This window comes from Panthera pardus, unplaced genomic scaffold, assembly GCF_024362965.1.
Source record: "Panthera pardus isolate Hobbes unplaced genomic scaffold, ASM2436296v1 HiC_scaffold_7, whole genome shotgun sequence".
Classification (NCBI taxonomy): Eukaryota; Metazoa; Chordata; class Mammalia; order Carnivora; family Felidae; genus Panthera; species Panthera pardus.
The window spans coordinates 37,799,911-37,805,910 of record NW_026527002.1 but is presented as its reverse complement, the minus strand read 5'-3'; the positions used below and the strand labels follow the sequence as shown (position 1 = coordinate 37,805,910).

The 6,000-nt window shown below is 40.5% G+C and overlaps 1 protein-coding gene across 2 annotated transcripts in view; it reads left to right on the top strand.

Annotated features, from left to right (window-relative positions):
- The first annotated feature begins 900 nt into the window (after positions 1 to 900).
- Positions 901 to 6,000, top strand: part of CUNH8orf88 (chromosome unknown C8orf88 homolog) — a 36,546-nt gene continuing 31,446 nt past the window's right edge. Inside the window, exon 1 of one of the 2 annotated variants that reach the window (XM_019453426.2) lies at positions 901 to 1,033. The gene's annotated coding sequence lies outside the window, so the exon portion shown is untranslated. The remainder of the gene's footprint in view (positions 1,034 to 6,000) is intronic. The other variant, XM_019453427.2, reaches the window with a different exon arrangement.

Genomic DNA, 6,000 nt, shown 5'->3' with positions numbered 1-6,000 from the left:
CCGTTCCCAACCCCAGGTACCCCACACTGGACACTTTGCCTTGGGCATTTCCTCCCCTCCTTTCCTGCCTTCTTTCCTCGGGCCAAATGCAACACACCAGGGGCCCAGCTCTGAAAACCGCTCCGACGCCCTAGCCCCGAGTCAGGTACTGCGCTCCCAGCCTAAATCTGCTCCTCCGGCACAGTACTTAGCACGCCCCCCACACCCCCCAAGTGCCAGCTAGCGCAGGCGCCCGCCGGGTTGTGACCTCGGGGACGACCAAAATACCCCGTTCCCCCCGGCAGCCGCCCCACGCCTCCTGCCTCCTGCCAGCACCCAGAGGGGCGAATGAAATGAAAGAATAAAGGTGAAGACTGAAAACAAAAGATTCGGATGGAGGTGCTTCAACCATTCTTGGTCTTTGGGACGGCAGTCTGAGTGAGATTAAGGTAACCGTTGCTGGCAGCTCGAATCCTAGCAGGACTCGGCGGGGAGAGCGGCCCGCGCCGTCGGGGCCGGCCGGCAGCTCTGACGCGGGAGGCCTCGCTCACAGAGGCGGCCTCGCTCACAGTCGCTGCCTGGAGCCCGACGCCCGCCCGGCGCAGGCGGCTCGCCTCGCGTCTCCCCGTCTCCGGCGAGCAGGGCCGCCGACTGGGGTCCCGGAGGCTGTTCATGCGGGCGCGCCCCGTCCAGGGCGAGCCTGCCAGCACCTCGGAGAGGCCACCCCCGGCCTCCTCCGCACTGCGCGCGGGCAGCCAGAAGCCCCGCTCGCCCAGCACGCCCGGGGAGGCGCGCGCGCTGCCGGCTTAACGGTTCTGGCCCCGCGCGGCCGAGCTCCGGACCCGGCACCGCAGGCCCCGCCCCCGCCCCCGCCCCCTGTCCGCCTCGCGCCCCTCGGAGTCGCAGTCGGCCCCGCCTCCGCTGCCGCCGCCCCCGGCCTCGAGCGGACGCGCGGCGGGAGCCGTTCCCCGACGGGCAGCGGGGCGCTGGGCCGCCGCGTTTGGGTTGAGCGCGGCGACGCTGCTGCCCCGAAATCCTCCCCGATCTTGAGGCGGTAGGTGGCTGGGGAGGATGAACCGATCTGGGGGGTGGGGGGCAGAAGTCGGGCCCGGGGTGTGAGGAGGCGGTGGGCGCCCTCTCGGAGCTCGGACCCCGGGAGAGTTGTGAGGGAGGGGATCCCCGGGGTCGGGGGGGGACAAATCCCGGCAAGGCTCCCCAGGGCCCCCGAGGTGGGTGGTAGAGTGCTAAGGGGGCGAGCCCGTTGGGAGGAAAGGGTGGTGGCTGTTGTGGGAACACCTGGCGAAGGGCGAGGGGCCAGGGGCCGAGGGAGAGTTACACTGCTGAGGGCATAATTAAAACAAAAAACAAAAACGCCAGAAAAAAGTAAGTACATAGCGCCCTCTGTCCCAGGACCTGGTCCTTGGTGGTGCGATGGTTTGAAGACTTTGTCCCCCATACCCTGGCACCATCACTACTAATTTGAGGCAAATTTCAACAGTAAATCAATAATTAATTAGATTAAATTACAGACAATAAAAAAGAAAGCCCAATAGGAAAAAGAGAGCCAAGAAACATATGTACGGTTAATTCGCAGAATCAAATGGTTCGTGAAAGTAACTGAAGGTATTTCGCAGAAGTTGTAAGTCAAGATACACCATTAAAAAAACCTGAGATATAATTGACATCTAACGGTTTCAGGTTTACGACATAATGATTCAATATTTGTATCAAGAGGTTTTAATTACTGATATTTTAGGCAAAGTTAAAGAAAAGGACAGTTACATCAGTTATGACCACAAGTGCACATTATCTGGACAGTTTTTATCCTACCTAAGTGTTAAATTTTGTTTGTATTGCAAGGTACATCACAGACCAAAAAGTTTTTTTTTTTTGGTAAGTTTTAAAGAGAAGGTATGAAATGGAAAGTATTTTATGGAACGCTCTCACAACTTTTTGATAGTTTAAATTTTTCTCTCGTGTGGCAGCCTGATTTGTGGAATATAAAATATCTTTTATCACCTAAGTCGTAATCGGTTTATGTCTTAACTCCCCTGTATTTCCTTTATATTATTTTCATCTATCAGTTTATCATTCTGTGCTGTTTACTTGCAAAGAGCATTTGGTTTCAAGGAATCCTAACTTAGTATAATAGTATTTTGAAGTTGAAAATTGAGATTAAATCCTGTCTGATTATCACATGGGACATATACATGAGGTAGATGAAGGCATGGTCTTTCCACTTCTCAGATTATTTAATTTTATATGATTGTATTTCTTTTTGTTTTAATTCCAGTGTAGTTAACACAGTGTTATGTTAGTTTCAGGTGTATAACATAGTGATTCAGCAATTCCATGTATTACTCATTAAGATAAGTGACTCTTAATCCCATTCACCTATTTCCCTCATGCCCCTGCTTCACCTTCCCTCTGGGAACCATTTGTTTGTTCTCTATTGTTAAGGGTGTAGGGTTTTTTTTTTTAATCTCTTTTTTTTCTTTGTTCGTTTATTTTGTTTCTTAAATTCCACAAGAGTGAAATTTTGTATTTTGTATTTTTCTGACTGGCATATTTCGCTTAGCATTATACTCTAGATCCATTCATGTTGTTGCAAGTGGGGGGGGATTTCAGTCTTTTTTATGGCTGAGTAATATTCCATTGTGTGTATATGTGTATATATAAGTGTGTGTGTGTGTGTGTGTATATATATATATATATATATATATATATATCACATATTCTTTATCCATTCATCTGTATGATCTTATTAATTGCAGCAGAATCATCAGCATTTTCTAAAGAAATAGAGAATTTAAATTGGAAATTATTAGTATCCAGCTTCTAAATACAGTACATAGTATTTTTCTTAAGTTGTGACCTGTGGTAAGTTTGGCATTGTTATAGTATGTCTACAGAATGAGGAAAGCACAGTAATCGTGTAATTTATTTAGTATTCTAAGAAAAATTATAAATTGAGGCAATGGAAATTATTTATATATGTTAGTTTATTCAGCAAGTCTATTTATGTATAAATGTTCTAATTCATTTAAAAAAAACCCATATATGCAGTGTCCATATGGAATAGTAGAGAGTCCTATGTCTTTCTTTTACTTACCAAACATGCAAGTTTAGAGACAAGGGCATGAACTTTATAGTTAAATCCTCATTTTTGCCATATATATACTAGGTGATCTTGGGAATCTCTCTTCTTTTTCTGAGCATCAGGTTTTACATCTGTAAGATGACTAATAGTGATTCTCTACAGTATTTAATGTGTGGCTCAAAATGAAATAACATATGTAAAGCATTTAGCATGTAATAGGACCTCAAAAATGGAGTTTTAATAATAAATGAATGGCATACGTTGCATAGTAAGATTATGTCCCAATTGGTCTGGGACATTGGTGGGTCCTTAGGATTTATATTTAGTTTGAATTTTTTTTTTTTTTTGAACAGAAAAGGGACCTAAGATATACTTTAGTATTGCTAGATGTAGAATAGCAACTGAAGCTTCCTGAGATGGCAGTTGGATTTTTGAGATGATTTGTTAACTATGTGTAAACTTGAAAAAAAAAAAAAAAACAACAAAACTATTCAGTAGCTAGTTCTCAGCATGTATTAATAGAATGAAATTTTTGAGACTGGATCAAAATGCTTTTTTAAAAAATATACCACAAAGCTATATATTCATAGTTTAAAAGACAACTCTATGATTGGCCAACTACTTGTTATCCAGTGTTTTAAGTACGATTTTTTTTTGCTTCTGCAAGTGTTGTCCTTTGTAACAGTTGATACCATAAAGGCCTACCCTAGGTAGTATTAGTAGCTTCAAAGGAAACTTTTGGAGCTCTATATTGGGTGAGTGAAGCAGGCATTAGTTTAAGATTGAAGTTATTTTGTATAATATTTTTGTAGTTAAATCTTTATGATTTTTGACCTAAACCGAGAGTTAGGCTTTGGTTTGTGGAGTCCTGTCCTTCATAGATTTCAATCCTGTGATTCAGTTTTTCAATAATAATTACTGTAATAATTAATGTAAATACTTGCCTTTTCCATTAATAACACTGTTTAAGACATGATGCTGTTGTATACTGTGAATTCCAAACTTATTCCCTATAATGTCAGTGTCTCTATACAGACACAGTTTACTTAAAAAATTAAATGCTATATGACATCATCTTTTCTCATTTCCTTAACTGATAGGAATTTATGTATCTGGAGCCTTTGCTATATTTTTCCTACTATAAATTGAAAGGGTGGGCGATACTAAAAGATCTTTTATTTTTTGTTTATATACTTGTGTTGCAAAATCATATAATAGTTCTGTAACTCCCCAACTCTTGAAAATCCCTAGTTTGAATACCGTGGATTTGCATTGCTCAGCAACTGGAAAAAACTTTACAACCTATCAACTCAATTTCAGCTGAGCAGTGAAAAACAAGAAAGTGTGTGCCAAAGTACTCTATTGTATTCTGATTCATTAGTTTCATATGGGAAACAGGATGGAAAGTTACTACATGCTAGTATTAGGGTCCTAATTAAAATGTCTAGGATAAACATTAAATAACACAACATTAGATTGCTTTTTGGTCCTTATTTAAGATTTTCTTTCCACATAGAAAATGTTCAATAAATATTTGTCTGAAATATTTTTTTGCTACATATGCTTATAAGATTTTTCTTGTTTCTTATTATATCAAAGTTGTATTGCCAAAAAGTACGGACGGCATGAGTTTTGTTTAGAAGGTTGCCAATAGCCATGTTGAAATACCAGTTAAGAGACACATCGCAAAAGCTCCATAGGTATTAATGAGGAATACTAGCTGGCTCTCCAAACTTCAGGAAAAAAGTAACTGTTTTTGCACTTAGTTATCAGTGCTAACTTTGAGAAGTTGTTTATAAATTTATGATTTTAACATTTGAGTAATGTCTAGAGCCATTTTTTTTTTTACTTATTGTTTAATTGAAATCCAACTTAGTTAACATACAGTGTAATAATGATTTCAGGAATAGAATTTAGTGATTCATCACTTACATATGACACCCAGTGTTCATCCCAACAAGTGCCTCCTTAATGCCCATCCCCCATTCAGCCCATCCCCCCACCGAACACCCCTCCAGCAACCCTCAGCTTTTAATCTGTATTTAAGAATCTCTTATGGTTTGTCTCCCTGTTTTTTGGTTCCCTTCCCCTTTGTTCATCAGTTTTGTTTCTTAAATTCTACATATGAGTGAAATCATATGATATTTGTCTTTCTCTGATTGACTTACTTTGCTTAGCATAAAATGTCCCGAGGCATTTATAAATAGGTAAAAGTATGTTTTTGGAGCTAACAGGGAGTTATTAACCCTATTATATACTTAGGGAAACAGTCATTTAGGTAATGATCTGCTTAAAATCATATGGTTACATTTGTCTCTAGATAAGCAGATATAAAGTCAGGTGGAATTTTATTTTTAGTTTTGTCTTAATAGGCATCATAATTTGAAAAGCTATATCCTATTCAGGCATCAGAAGGTTTTAGTTATATTTAGAAGGTATTTAAATTTATAGATTTATTTAGTAAAACCAATTATGTTGCAGGTACTATGATACGAAGATAAATAAGATACGGTTTTTTCAGTGTCAGCTAACTCGGTCTAATCAAACACATGAAATAGATGTACTGTGGTACATTTTAGAATAGTTAATAAAATACAGTAGGGGTCAGTGGAAGAGGAAAAATAAATTATTGTTATTTTACTGTCAACTATTTGTTAGGAACTAGAAAGCTTCATGTGAACTATTTTATTTAACGTCATTGTTGAGACATGAGAATATTTTCGAAGCAAGTAACTTGACGTTGGTCTTGAAAAACGAATAGCACTTTGGGAGAAGAGCAGCAGGGAGAGTGAAGGAACTCCGGAATGTATAAGTATATGGTAAAACAAAATAACATTTGTGAATTCAACAATCTGTTAAACACCCACAGTGTTCTAGACACTGTAGTAGACACTGGTGATAGACCTGTGTGATAGAACTGT